General features: G+C 46.3%; 1 long non-coding RNA gene and 1 pseudogene across 5 annotated transcripts in view; both read left to right on the forward strand.

The window, feature by feature from the left end:
• Positions 1–15733, forward strand: part of LOC128931440 (uncharacterized) — a 133493-nt gene that overhangs the window by 25960 nt on the left and 91800 nt on the right. The gene's annotated exons all lie outside the window — the stretch shown is intronic.
• LOC118151755 (U4 spliceosomal RNA) lies at positions 11074–11201 on the forward strand (annotated as a pseudogene).

Genomic DNA, 15733 nt, shown 5'->3' on the forward strand with positions numbered 1-15733 from the left:
TCCCAGCACGGTAGGCTGGTCTGCTTCACAGAGCGTGGGGTAGGCGGTGCTTGTCTGCTAGGATGGACCAGGTATCACCATAGGTAATAAACAGCCCAAAACAATGGAAATTTACAGCACTGAAGGCTGTTTGTCTGCTCATGCTGCATGTCCTCCATGGCGCTCCTGGGCCCTGTGCTCCACATCCCCTCATCTGCCACCAGAATAAGGGAGCCGCCTCTATATGGGACCTGTGAGCGGCTCTAAGAGATGAGGGAAAGGGTGGCCATTCTCAATGCCTCCCAACTCTTTGGCTCGAGGTGACACACTTCACTTCCACTCACATTGCCTGAGTCAAAGCAAATCCCATAACGACCTCCAGCTTCAGGGGCCCAGAGGAGAGCCTGGAACACTTGGTGGACTCTGATAGGGCCACCATACGGTGTCAGCCTGTGCGGGAGACTGTGGAGGGGCAGAGGAGGAGAGCGGGGAAGTGATGGGAAATGACAGCAGGACTGAGTCACCTCAGATTTGCTTTATCCTCTACCAGGTAGACTTTGTCCCAGAGCTGCACACAATCAGCAGCAGCATGAGCAAATGGTAAATTTCAGGAAAAGCAGTTGTTCAGATGTGATCAGTGGTGAACTCAGAAGTCAACTGGGTGGCACTGAGTCAGTAAATCTCTGACTGCCCCAGTTACCCCATATGATAGTGGTGAAGATGGGAGCATTGAGAGAGTTGGAAGGATATCAGGAATATGAACATTCAGCATTTTAGTTCCTTCAAGTTAAATCCAGGCACTGTCTTTCCTGCAAGTCTCCTGTTTCTTTCAGATTGCACAGGTGAGAGTCCTCAGATTAGGGCTGGAGGTCATAAAATATTGGCTCCCACACCAACAGTTCCCCTGTGTCGTACGTGCATTCTGTGCACTTTCCTGTGCTAAACACTGTCGCAAAACATCATGGGGCCTGATTCTTCCTCCTTGTTCCAATGGCCTTGGGTGACTCAAGTGCTTATTCAATGACCAGGACTCAGAGGTCTTAGTGTGATGCTCTTTGAGGCCCCAGGTGCCAGCTGCTGCCCTGTCAAAGTGTGAGGCAAGGGACAGGGCATCATCTGTGGAAGCAGTGGTCAGCCAGGCCAGGTGGACAGATGATCCGACACCTGCCACCTCCGATGGACCCACTGCCTCTGTGTTTGTCCTGCTGTTGCTCTAGTGGCTGCCCCAGCATCCCAGCCTAGGCCCAATGCCACTGAAGACAGACCTCGCCCCTGGGGACCCAGGAGACCTACAGGGCTCACTCATCTGTCCCCAGGAGTCCCCAGACCCTCATTCTTATCAAGGACCTAAGAGCCCTACCCCCCGGCCCTCCCTCAACAGCCGTAAATGATGATTTGCTGCTGTTATCTTTACTGTCTTTAGTGGCCAAGGACCTTCCAAGGTGCCAGCTCCGGAAGGAAAGATGTCCTTGGGAGGTGACACTCGATACACAGGTGCTCAACAGGTTGCTTCCTCCTATCCTCAGCTGGTCTTTGACACAGCCACTGGCACTCCTGTTGTGTGGAAGGAAACCAGCCCAGGGTCACAGCTGGTCAGCACAGCCAGTTTCAAACCTAAGGTGCAGGACCTGCCTCCATCAGGGACCTGCCTTCAAGGGAGGTTCACCCTGGCTTTGAGGAGCCTTTCCTGGGCTACATGAAATGGGGTAGGGGCATTGGAGGACGCGGGTGCTCCGTGGAATGTCCACTGTGAGGTACCATGTTCCGGGGCTGGGGATTGGTGGAGAGGGATTATAAAGCCCAAGGGTTGCTTAGGCAGCGCCCAGACAGGAGAAGGTTTGGTGGAAACCAGAGCCCTGGTCTCCTTATAATTGCCCCCGAGCCTCCCGCTGTCTTGTTCTGCGTGTCCTGTAGCTTCCATGATAGACTTTCTCCCTGACTTGTAGCTGAACATCCCACTTGCCCTTGAAGACTTAGTTTGAACTGAATCCTTTCCCAGACCCCCTCCTCCAAGTTCCCAACATCCCCCCTTCCTCTCCTTCCCCTACCCTTCTGTCCCTCTCCCCAACTCAGATCCCACCCCATCCTCACCCCCTTCCCTCCCCTAGCCTTAAGCCGCCCCCACCTCTGTCCTGGCCACCTCAGGGCACCCTAAGAGGACCAGGACATTTGGATGCCATGGCTGCATTTTTGGCTCCACCTGGGGTTTCCCAGCCATCAATTCACCCATGTGAGTAGACGCTGGACTGTGGGGTTTCTTCTTTGTTATTGGGCTGTGTCACGTGGTAAATTATACAGTGCAGGCCTGTAATGTCAGTGCTTTGGGGGTTAAGGTGGGAAGGTCACGTGAGTCCAGGAGTTTAAGACTAGCCTGGACATCAGAGACAAACTCCATCTCTACAAAACGTTTCAAAAAAGATTAGTTGGACCCCCACGGCCTCTTGTCTCAAACAGAATAAACCAAAACAAAGTGAAATGTCATTTGTGTTTTGTGTCATCTGGTTTGATGACTTTTTAGGAACTTCTGAGTCATCCGTGTCTTCTGCTCTTGGGGGCTGCTTCTGTATCCAGTCAGTGTGATGGGAGCTGAGAAGCCCATCAGATGGAGAGGAAAGGGCTGCACCTGCTGGGAGGTTTGCAATATGGGAGTCACTGGGAGTGACATGTCCGGATGTGAGTGAGGACTCTATTGTCCTTTGTTTTGTAAAATGTGTATAGTGCAGATAATTGATTGAACCAAAGGAGAAAGGATCTTAAAGTCCTTATGTTATCCACATACAAAGAAATGACAGGTCAGGTGTGGCAGCTCATGCCTGTAATTGGGAGGCTGAGGCTGGCGGGTCAGTTGAGGTCAGGAGTTCCAGACCAGCCTGACCAACATGGTGAAACCCTGTCTCTACTAACAATATACAGAATAGCCAGGTATGCTGGCAGGTGCCTGTAATACCAGCTACTCAGGAGGCTGAGGCAAGAGAATGGCTTGAACCCAGGTGGTGGAGGTTGCAGTGAGCCAAGATTGCACCACTGCACTATAGCTTGGGCAACTGAGCAGGACACGCTCCCCCCCCCAAAAAAAACACAAAAATGTGTGTGTGTGTGTGTGTTTGTGTGTGTGTGTGTGTTGAGACAAAGTCTCCCTCTTGTCTCCCAGGCTGGAGGGCAATGTCACGATCTTGGCTCACCACAACCTCCGCCTCCCTCATTCAAGCGATTCTTCTGCCTCAGTCTCCTGTGTCGCTGGGATTCCAGGCGCCTGCCACCACACCTAATTTTTGTATTTTTGGTAGAGATGAGGTTTCACTATGTTGGCCAGGCTGGTGTGGAACTCCTGACCTCAAGTGGTCCGCTAGCCTCAGCCTCCCTAAGTGCTGGAATTACAGGCATGAGCCACCTTGCCTGGCCTTTTTGTAACTTTTTTTTAGATCATCAGCTATTGCTAGTGTTAATGTATTTTATGTGTGGCCTAAGACAAGTTTCCTTCTTTTAATATTGCCCAGGGAAGCCAAAAAATTGGGTATGCCTGCTTTACATAAAAAAAAAAAAAAAAAAGGAACACTCTACATTTGGAATGCCTAAAAACACTACCAGCCATGCAAAAAAAAAAAAAAAAAAAATGAGACTGGTAGCTTCCAATCTCTTGAAGCAGTGGAATCCCCTCGTGATATGTGAGGGGTGTGGTTACCTCTTGGAGGAGGTCGATGGTGTCTAAAGATTATCATTTTTTACTGAAATATTGTAAATGTCACTGACCTTTTTATTATTTCAACTACTATTATTCCAGGTGAGGAGTTTTCCACCTGATTATTTGTATCCTGGGCATGACTTTCTTGGCGTTCTGGGGATGCTTATACTATCATGTTTCTGGGAGTTTCTATGGTTGGCCTTTTCCTCTGAAAAATCAGCTCGTGTGAGCGTATGCTAACTTCCTGTAGAGGTACACTTGTAATCACACATAATAAATTATTGAAAAAAATTCATGGTTCTGGACTTGATTATGAATATTGGGTTTTACCAGAAACATCAGGGAAATGATATATTAGCATAAGCATTATAAAAAATCTGCCATTTACATCATGAAAATTAATGGTGGTGTTTGTTTAATAGAATGTCAACAGAGCTTTGGGTCAAAAATAAGTTGTTTTTTTAACCTTTGTTCTTTTTCAGAAATGGAGTATGAAGTTTTGGTACTTAAATAGGAAATTCTGTCTAAACTTTTCTGCTTTATAATTTTTGTTTTTTTTTTTTTTTTTGAGATGGAGTTTCGCTCTTGTTACCCAGGCTGGAGTGCAATGGTGCGATCTCGGCTCACTGCAACCTCCGCCTCCTGGGTTCAGGCAATTCTCCTGCCTCAGCCTCCTGAGTAGCTGGGATTACAGGCATGCGCCACCATGCCCAGCTAATTTTTTGTATTTTTAGTAGAGACGGGGTTTCACCATGTTGACCAGGATGGTCTCGATCTGTTGACCTCGTGATCCACCCGCCTCGGCCTCCCAAAGTGCTGGGATTACAGGCTTGAGCCACCGCACCCGGCTCTGCTTTATAATTCTATTGTATGGCTGGAAGGAAAGCCTTCACTTTCCTTTCTAAAGGTTCACTGCAGAAATGAAGCAACAACAGACAGCTTAACAGGAGAAGAAAAACAGAACAGGCATAAACATGGGAGCCAGCAAGAAGGGTCCGATGGTTGATGCTTAAAGACCGTTGTCTTTTCAGGAGAGAGAGAGAGAGAGAGGAAAGAAAGAGATGGAGGCAACGTAGAGGGGGAGTAAGTGATTTTTAGGGGAAACGAAGGAGCCCAAGGAACAGACAGTTGACCTGAGACAAAGTTCCTCTGAGATCATAGGGACGAGGCGACAAAGTGCAGGAAGGTGACGGGCAGAGCTGCACTGCCTCATGATGCAGAGAGAGCCCCAGAGAGTCTGTTTGAACTGCCCTTCAGAGAATCAGTGAAGAGTGTGTCTGGGCACAGTAACTCCCAATGATGTCATCAAGGTGCATGTTCCCGGTTGCAGGTGGAGAGGGCTCAGTATGTCCAAAGACTGTACTTGGTAGGAATTTGGCTGCTAAGTTGTGCCATCATTTGAGCCTTTTTGTCCTTTGGGTAAATTGAGCTCTACATTTTCTCTTGCCATTTATGACAGTAAAAATGTGGTTGTCTGGGGGCCGACCCTCCTTCTGAACAATGATCCAATAAAAAAATCACTAATCCCACCATGCTCTTTTATTTTCAAGGGAAGAGGAAGTGTTTTATTTTTACAACCTAGATAATTACCTGCCATTCGGGACTGCCTTTCAAGATACGTAGAAAACAGAAAATAGATGACCTATGAAAATATCTACGCACATTTAACAGTCTCTTTTTTTTTTGAAATGGAGTCTCACTCTCTGGCAAGTGGGAGGAGGAAAAAGAAGGTGGTGAGTGGGGAACGGGGGGTGAGCAGGAGGGAGAGAAGATTTGCAAAAACACAGTTGGAAGAAAAGAAAGGCAGGAAAGAAGAAGGTGGTTAAAACAATTTTGGGTAGACGGAGGTGGGAGGAAAAGAGGGTAGCACGTGGGAGGAGGAAAAGGGGTGCAGAGAGGGAGGGAAAGAGTGGTGAGCAGGTGGGAGAGAAGGTTTTGTGAAAAGACGAGGAGGAAAGCTTTTAAGTAGATGGAGGGGGCAAGGGTGGTAAGCAGGAGAAGGATAAAGGTGGCACACAATGGGGAAAGAGGGTTGGGAAAAAGATGATGGGAACATAGTGTGGGGTATCTGGAGGACAAGAAGGGTGGCAAGCAGGAGGAGAAGGGTTTGTGAAAAGAGGATGGATAAATGTTTTTGGGTAGATTGAAAAGGGAAAGAGGGTGGGGAGGAGGGAGGGGGAAAAACAATTTTGGGGATATGAAGGGGGAAAAGTGAGCAGCAGGAGTGGGGACAAGGCTTTGAGAAAAGATGGGGGATGTGTTTTTGTGTAGATGAAGGAGCAAAAGAGGGTGATGAGAGCAGGAGGGGAAGAAGAAGGTGGCCAGGGAAAGGGAGAGAGGACGGCGGGGAGAACCAGTGAAGAAAAGTTTTGGGGTAGATTCATGGCGAGAACAGCAGTGAGCGGGAGCGTAGAGAAGGCTTTTCCAGATGACGGTGGGGAAAACGGTGAAAAGTTGGGGTAGATGGAGGAAGAGAAAGGGTGGCGAGACGGGGCAGGCCAAAGGCGGCCGGGAAGAGAAGATGGGAAAATAACGGTGAGGAACAAAGGTTTTGGGTAAATCTTTTTCTGATTTTCAAATCGGATAATTTGTATTTTTGCTTTTGAGTACTTTGAGTTCGTTATATGTTTTGTGTATTAACTCCTCCCCTCATGCATAGTTTGCAAATACTTTCCTCCATTTTCTGGATGGTTTCTTCATGCTACTGATTGCTTCCTCCGCTTTGTAGAAGCTTTTACGCTTGATGTAATTGCATTTGTCTATGTTTGCTTTTGCTGCTTGTGCATTTGATGTCTATTTGAAAATCCTTCTCCTAACCAATTTCAATCCTATTTTTTCTTCTCTGGTAGTTTCGTAGTTTCAGGTCCTACATTGGAATCTTTATTTTGAGTAGATTTTTGTATATGGCAAGATAACGGTCTAGATTTATTCTTATACCTGAGGGTGTTGTGTTTTCCTGGCACAGTGTATTGAAGAGACTGTCCTTCCTGAAGGTGTCTTCTTGGTGCCTTTGTTAAAAATGTAGATAGTAAATGCGTGAATTTATTTCTGAGTTCTGTATTCTGTTTCATTTGTCTTTGTCTGTCTGTCATTTGTCTATCTATCTCTGTCTCTCCCTGGCCCCTTTTTTGGTGCCAGTTCCATGCTGTTTTGGTTACTATGGATTTGTAGTATATTTTGAAATTTGGTAGTGTGATGCTTCTAGCTTTTTTCTTTGTATGCGAGAGTCTTTTTTCTGAGGTATTTTTCATGTCTATATAAATTTTAGTATGTATTTTTTTATTTCTATGAAAAATGTCTTTTGTAATTTAACGGGATTGTGCTCATTCTGCAGATTCCACTGGGTGATATAGATATTTTAACAATATTCTTTTAGTGCTTGGACATGGGATATCTTTCCATTTACATGTGTCTGCGTTAATAGCTTTTGTGTATGTTTTATAGTTTTCCTTGTCGCTCTTTCGCCTTTTTGGTTAAGTTCATCTTTAGGTATTATTTTTGGAGGTGGAGGCGGTAGCTACTGTAATGGAATAACTTTCCTGATTTCTGTCTCAGGTGTTTCACTATTGGCGCATGGGTGTGCTACTCCTTTTTGTATATTGATATTGTGTCTTTCAACTTTAGCAAATTTATTTATTATTTCTAGTAGGTTTTGTTTGTAGACTCTTGAGAGTTCTCTCTGTATGTGTATGTGGTCATTTCACCTGCAGAGACAATTTGACTTTTTTCCAGTGTGGGTGCCTTCTATTGCATTCTCCCGTCTAATTGCTCTTCCAGTATGTGATGAATAAACGTGCTCCGAGTGGCCACACCTGTTTCCGATCTTAGAGGATGAGGAAGCGCTTTGTCACTCTTCCCCATTGCTTCTAATATTAGCTGTGTTTTGTCACTTTTCCCCGTTGCTTCTAATATTAGCTGTGTTTTGTCACTTTTCCCCGTTGCTTCTAATATTAGCTGTGTTTTGTCATTCATGGCCCTCACAGTGGAGATGCTTCTAGTTATGGGTTGGCATAGAGGCTGATTGCTGTGTTAACAAATTCCTGTCCCTAGCTTGTTGGTCGTTTATATGATGCAATGGTGTTGGCTTGGTGCAAAGTATGTCCTGCATCTGTGGGTTTCTTCACCCTGCTTAGTTGATGTTTCTTGGCAGGGATGGCTTTAGTACACAAAGCAAGCTTGATTTTCTGAGAAAAGGGTGTAGTGATCATGGTCTGTAATCCTTCAAATATGTCTTACTATCAAATTATGATGATTTTGTTGAGCATTATTAATTGTATAATTGTGCTAGACATTCATCTATGCCTTTCTGTACTTGTGATTTAATTTCCTAGTGTAATTTGGTATTAAATTAGGGATGGGGCCTATAGTTTGGTTTTGTATTTAGGGTATTAAGGGTTAGAAGTTTGGAGGATACAATTTAGCAGAAATGGGACATACCTGAGGGATTGTGGGGAAGAGTGGCATGTGGACAAATATATGCGTATGATAATGGAAGTGCCAGTCACACTTTGGACCTTGTAATCAGGAGGCCCTCATCGCACCCTGTGAATGTGAGAACCTAGTTCCAGTTCAGCTACTGCCGACAAAGCTGAGGTCATGTGCTTGGTCACAGCCTTGGCTAGCCTCATAGTCTGTTTTTTATTTTTATTTTTGAGACGGAATCTCGCTCTGTTGCCCAGGCTGGAGCGCAGCGGTGCGATCTCAGCTTACTGCAACTTCCACTTCCCGGATGTGGAAAATGCGTGCATTGAAGGACGAGAACCCCCACCTCAAACAGGCTTTATGTGAGCAATGTGGCTGTTTATTCACCTGGGTGCAGGTCGGCTAAGACTGGAAAGGGTGTCAGCAAAGGGCACTGGGACAGGAGTTGGTTTTATAGGTTTGGAGCGGGCAGTGGAAAGTTACAGAGAGTAAGATCAGTTACAGTGGTGGGGCAGGGGCAAGGAGTGTACATTACTGTAAGTTCAGTTACAGTGGCGGCTGCGGGTGAGGCAGAAGGGCAGGTAAGATGACAGGATGGGTGAGGTGTTCACATTATCATGAGAACAGTTAAGTTGGCAGGGTTGGGTGAGGCGCCATCTGCGAAGCTCCCCGCTGGGTGATCAGGGACAATGGTTAATGCGGGCGTGAGGGGTGGGGAGGAATGATCAAGAGCCAAACAGGACTTCAGGCTTTCAGGCTCCAGGTTTGCATATAGAGACCTGACACCGGGTTCAAGCAATTCCCTGCCTTAGCCTCCTGAATGGCTGGGATTAAAGGTGCCCGCCACCATGCCCGGCTAATTTTTGTGCCGGGGTTTCTCCATCTTGACCAGGCTGGTCTTGAACTCCTGACCTCATGATCCACCTGCCTTGGTCTCCCAGATTGCTGGGATTACAGGTGTGAGTCACCGGCCTGGCTGCCTTGTAGTCTTTGTCTGAAATACAGGGGCAGAGGCATTCTTCCCAGGGCGGTCCAGGGTTCAGTGAGACAACTTATGCAGGTCTCTCGGCTGAGTGACTTGGACAAGGGAGAAGCTCCATAGCTGTCTTTTCCCACAGTTGCTCAGCGCGATTGTGAGTGAGACTGGAAAGTAGCCCATGTGTGAGAGTGGCCGTGTGCAGGGAGGAGGTGACCTGGTGGGGAACAAGACCCAAGCATCTGAGATCACCTCCCCCTTGACTTCCACACTGCATTTCAATAGAAGTAAAGGCTGGCAGACCGCGCGCCACCTTACTCGCCCTCCTATAGACAACAGGCATGGTGTGGGGGAATCTTTCCAGAAGGCATTGTTTTAACGTAAACAAGTTCAAAGCCCCACCCTATGCCTACTCCATGGACCAAGAGCCTTGCACATGTGATTTCTAAAACTGTAAACCCAAGACCCTTTCACGTGTGATATCTGGAGTTGTAAGCCTATATAAAGGCGGGGCTCCTGTTAGAGGAGCCTGGCTGTTAGGCAGTTACGCCGCCTTGCTCCAGCTCACCCTCTGCTGGTGGCCGGGGGCACTGCAGGGCCCTCGCGCTCATAGCGCTGGCGAAGGACGTGCGCCCTCTGGTGGCCGTCCCGCTGCACCACTTGAAGTCCGGGCACAGCGTGTTCAGCACCATGGTTCTGGAAATGCAAACTGACACGGAGCCGACTAGCCCAGGTTTTTCTTTTTCTTTTTTGGGACGGAGTTTCGCTCTGGTTACCCAGGCTGGAGTGCAATGGCGCGATCTCGGCTCACCGCAACCTCCGCCTCCTGGGTTCAGGCAATTCTCCTGCCTCAGCCACCTGAGTAGCTGGGATTACAGGCACGTGCCACCATGCCCAGCTAATTTTTTGTATTTTTAGTAGGGACGGGGTTTCACCAGGTTGACCAGGATGGTCTCGATCTCTTGACCTTGTGATCCACCCTCCTCGGCCTCCCAAAGTGCTGGGATTATAGGCCTGAGCCACCTCACCCGACCTGCCCAGGTTTTTTTTAAAAAGGAAGAACAGACAATTAATTAGAAACTATCGGAATGAAATAAAATGGATGCCATTTTACAACTGATGGATAAATTCACTCAACATAGTCTTCACTGAAAATGCAAAACTGTCAGAGGCATCTTAACCATAGTGACTTTATTTTAAATAAAAGCTTTAGAAACAGTTAAATCTGCACAGGGTGCAGGACTCACGAGTGTAATCCCAGCACTCTGCAAGGCCAAGGTGGGAGGATCACTTGACATCAGGAGTTCAAGACCAGCCTGGGAAAATAGTGAGATCTCCATGTCTACAAAAAATATAAAAACTAGCTTGCATGGTGGCGCTTGCCTGTGCTCCCAGATACCCAGGAGGCTGAGGTGGGAGGATCGCTTGAGCCCAGGAGTTTGAGGCTGCAGTGAGCCAGCCGTGACTGCAACACTGCACTCCAGCCTGGGAGACGGAGTGAGACCCTGTCTCGCTGTCCCTCTCTCTCTCTCTCTCTCTCTCACACACACACACACACACACTCACACACACACACATTAAATTTGTTGGATTATATATTTAGGTGTTGAGCACCTTTGGTTATCAAATATTTATGGTTGCAGGAACAAGTTAATAACTAAATAAAGACCCAAAACTTATAAAAACGTAAGAGTAGGTTAAGAAAAAGCATTCTTAATTTAAAAATCAATTTTACTTTAGTACACTCGTAAATTATTGTTAAAACCAATAGTAACAGAAAAGTAACAGTACTAATAGCCTGACACGAACTGACCACAGGCCTTTGTAAGAGAGAGCACTGTTCTTAATAACCTATAATGGCCTTAATAACCTATATGGCCTTAATAATCTAAACAAACATTAAGGCCAGGTGCAGTGGCTCGCACCTGTAATCCCAGTACTTTGGGAGGCTGAGGGGGCAAATCACTTGAGGCCAACATGGTGAAACCCAGTCTCTACTAAAAATTCAAAAAATAGCTTTGCATAGTGGCAGTATCGTAGCCAAGGAGGTTTGTCTGAGGCGTGATTATTGCTAACTGAAAACTTTTCCCAATACACTGCCATGACTATGGCATTGGCAATTATTGGCAGTCTCTACAGAAACTGAATTTTTTTTAATTAAATAAATAAAAATGGAAAAGAAATACAAAAAAATTAGCCGGACGTGGTGGTGCACACCTGTAATCCCAGGTTGATGGTGCACCTGTGCTAGGCAGTGTTTTAGTTCCTTGAGACACCAAGGAGTTGAGACAATCCTTTGCCTTAGAATTTTGCACCTGTAAGTCCTGCTATCGAGAACTGTGTGCATTAAAATGTCTGATATGGTCAGGCGGATCTGGGCTGTCTGTAAGCTTAGGTAAGGGGAGGCTGGTGTCCAGCAAGTATCCAGTGCCCCCTCATCATCCCAGTTCTTCTCCACCAATCTTCCAATTCTAGGACTGATGCGGAGGCCTTCAGAGTAACCTAAGAGGGAAAGCAGTCAGTGTGCTCTGTGGCTAGCTTGTTTGGAAGTGTACATTGTAAATCCTCGGCCGACAAAATGTTGGAAACAAGTAGTGTTTCAGCTTGAGTTTCTCGTAAAGGGCTTGCAGTCGTATAAACCAGAGCGGGTATGCCACAGGGCAACGTGAGGGTTCCTCTGCCACCCTGTCTCCCAGGGGCCTAGGTGGGCATCTAACCAGAACAATGTGTGCAGCCTCACTGTGTGAAAGTCCAGTGCTTTGTGCTTGGGGTATCATCAGGGAAAGGCCCCTTACTTGGAAGGTTGCCGAGCTGCTGCGGAGGGAAGGAGGGGGAGGGTGGTACTGCTGGGTCTGCCTCTCGCTCTCTAACAGGAGGCACAAGATAGCCTTGGTCTTATGAAGACCTCGGGTGCCCCAGCTCACTTCAGCCCTGATCAGCCTGATGCAGATGCTGGGCCCTGGTTCTGGAGGTGAGAACACACCCTGGGCTTCCATTGCATGGCTGGCACAGTGGGCATTCGGGTACCTATTTGGGGACTGCTATGGAGCCCTGTGCCCGATGCAGTGGTGCTCAGCTGGGAGCCAAGGGTCCCTGCTTTAGCTGGAGAATCTGGGCAGATGTAAAGGGTTAAGGTTAAGGGGGAGAGGGAGGGTTAGTGTTAGGGGTTAAGGTGGGAGTAGGGGTGGGGGTGAGGGTGAGGGTAATAAGCAGATTAGTAAAAACAATTTTGCTTCTCTTCAACAACAATCTTCTCCAACTCATTTTGTCTCAACAGACTTATTTTTTCAGCAGAAGAATCCCAGGCTTCTTAAAGCACCCAGTGACTTTTCACACCTTAAATCTGCGAAATCCTGTTTTCTTCTGCTGGATAGTTCAAACATACATACAAGACGAGGCAAATCCAGACGCATCCCGGAAGGGACCCAAAAATTTTCTCTCTTTCTCTCTCTGGAATGAAATGAGTCCTCTAGACCATCAGTACTAACCTTCAAAACCCAAACCTGTTTGTGAGATCTCCTTTAAAGCTACTGTAGACCCCAGTGTTTATATGATCTTAATTTAGTATTTCTATTAATATAAGGGAGAATGTTTCAGTCTGTCCATGCCACATGTGCCTCTGGCTTATTGCCCAGTTAATTGTCGCCTCAGGCTCAACTTTGGTTTCTGTCTCTAAATCTTGTCGGAATGAATAGAACTGATCTCAAAACATCTGCTTTTATTTTAGGGACTCGTGCTGCCATCTCCATTCCTCCCTCTTTTCTTGCAATCTGTGTGGAAGTTCTTTAATGTGGACATTTTGACCACCTTCACACTCCCATGTCCACTGTCAGCACAGCACATTCAGACTTACCCAGCCAAGGCTGGGTCATCTTAGGCCAGGGAGTTTTTAGGGATCTTTATTTTGCTGTAATATGGTTGGCACTCCTTTGACTCACTGTATCACCCCAGTGTTCTTTTCATTTTAGGAGCCCAAGAGGGCAGAAAAAGAAGTAGGGGAGCAATTAAACCCTCTGAGTCAGGAGAGTTTCCCATTGTGTAAAGCAACGTTGCAGAGCATCGTATGTAGGAATTTAGCAGATGAGCCACGTGGCTGCTGAGCACATGTGCCCACTTGCTGCTGTGAGCTCAGATTCCCTCATCATTAGTCTTCTCTATCTCTCGAGGGAATTATAAGGGCCACTTATCAACCTGTTAGTCATAGAGAGTTAAAGGTGTTTCCCCAAAACACTGAGCACAGAATGAAAGGTGAGGAGTGTTAGCCACAGGTCAGAAGTGCAGGAAAGTCTCTCAATGTAGGTTGCTGGAGAAATGCAAGTCCTTTTTCTTTTGGAAGTCGCTCTAGAATGGGGTGAAGGACTCTGCCCATTCTAGGATGAATAATAGGTATATTAGACACCCTCGGATATTTATCCCAAGCCTTCATTTAGGGTTCTTAATGAGTTTGTTCAGCCATCACAGTCTCAGATGCTAAGTAGAACATTGGAATCTCTCCACAGTCCAAATTAGCACTGTCTTTTACCGTTGAGTTTCTCATTATTCTCACCTGATGTTCCTTATTATCCCACACTCACGCTAATTATTCTCACCAGACGTACCATATGTATCCTGCACTCACGCTAATAACACCTCATGATCACTGTTATCTTTGCAACAAGACTTGAATTTTACTCAGCCTCACATGTCCTTCACATGTCCAGATTCAGTCCTGACTCATTCTTCAGCCCTGCATCAGTCAGTGGGGGCTCGGTTAAACCACGGTGACAAACAACCTCCACATTTCAGTGGCTCTTCTTCCTCATTCATTTGCATCTCATCATGGGTCAGGTGAGAGTTCGCTCTGTGCTGTGTCGTCCTAACACAGGAATCGAGGCTGAAGGAGGTACCATCAGTAAGATCCCCATTGCTATAGAAAAGACAATAAGCCTCCTGGATAGAACTCTTGTTTCTGTGAGATTTCTCCTGAAAAAGTCACATGTTATTTCTTCCCACCTCCAATGGCAAAAAAAAAAAAGTCACGTGGCCATGCAAAAATGTAAGTAGGTGGGATGGAACAGTCAGAATGCATTCAGAAAAAATGAACTGAAAATATGTGGAGAACGTGCCAATGACTATTGCGAATGCCAGCATGCATTCCTGCCAACCCAGTGCTGTTACCCTCCACACTTCTGTCTCACAAGTATTAGAACTTCTTATCTTAAGCCATAGCACTCAGGGGGTCTGCAGAATGCATAATGACATCTCCTTTAGGATGTCCTTAGAGAATTCAAGGAAAAGAAGTTAAATAATCCAGAAGTGTTTTGGGTACAGCTGTTTAGCACTAGAGGGTAAGATTAGAGATAGATTGTAATGATAATAGGGTTAGGGTTAGGGTCAGGGTCAGGGTCAGGGCTGGAAGTATGGTTAGAGGTGTGGTCAGGGTCAGGGTCAAAATCAGGGTCAGAATGAGGGACCAGGGTAGGGACCAGGGTTTAGCCTCAGAGTCAAAGTCTAGGGACGGGGTTAGGGTTAGAACCAGAGCTTTGTTCTTCTCAGGACCCACCCATGGCTTTGGAGCACCTGGTAGCATGTCCACAGTGAAGACCAGAGTTTCGTTCTCAAGTCTGACCTGGGGAGACCTGGCTGCAGGCCATGTGAGGAAGGTGAGGCAGAAGCTTCCTGTCTGCTCCCGTGTGCAGAGGAAGGAACTCCGACCCTGGCTTTACTTCCACACGTTATATTCTACAAGTCTTTTTATCAGAAGCAGCCCTTGCTTGAGGCTTCGGCTGCTCATTGTTGTAGTGTGCCCTAACATATTGTAAGATTTGGGTTTGTTTCTAGAGTTTGATCTTCATATAGAGAAAGGGGAAACACTTAGAGCCACCATCAGGACAACTGGGATGAAAGCTGGGGATGGGCAGGTGTCTTTCAAATCACCCCAAGCTTGAGGCTGGAGGAAACATGTCCACCCCCTGTAAACACTTTTATTCATGTTTTAATTACTCATTTTTCCTACAGTTTTAAAGTAGTCAAAACTCTATTAACAAATGAAAAGTAAGCATGTTACAACTTGCAACATTATTTAAGTTTAAATATATTATTTGTACCTCATCAACATTTTAAATTTTGTGGAGAAATTCTAAGGTTAATTGGCAGTATAGTTGTAATAGTAGATAGAATAGTGTCTGTTTTACAAACATTAACATCTCACATTACGTGTATGAACCCCGAAAATCTGAGACAGGTCTCAGATTTTTTAGGGAGTTTATTTTGCCAAGTTTGAGGATGCTCATACTTGTGAGGCATCCGCATGAGGTCCCGACAACATGTGCCCCAGGCTGTAGGAGAACAGCTTAGTTTTATACATTTCAGGGAAACATGAGACATCAGTCATTATGTATAAGATGTACATTGGTTCAGTCCTGAAAGGTGAGACAGCTTGAAGAGAAGGCCAGACGGGGCTCCAGATCATAGGTAGATAAAGACGAATGGCTTCATTCTTTTGAGTTGCCGATTACCCTTCCCAAATGAGGCAGTCGTCTGATTGCATTTACCTCGGTGAGCAGATGGGTGGGTGACCTTGGATAGAATGGGAGGTAGGTTTACCCTAAGCAGTTCCCAGCTTGACTTTTCTCTTTAGCTTAGTAATTTTGGGTCCCCAAGATTTATTTTCCTTTCACAAGGTCTAACATGTT

The sequence above is a fragment of the Callithrix jacchus genome, chromosome 2, assembly GCF_049354715.1.
Source record: "Callithrix jacchus isolate 240 chromosome 2, calJac240_pri, whole genome shotgun sequence".
In the NCBI taxonomy this organism is placed as follows: Eukaryota; Metazoa; Chordata; class Mammalia; order Primates; family Cebidae; genus Callithrix; species Callithrix jacchus.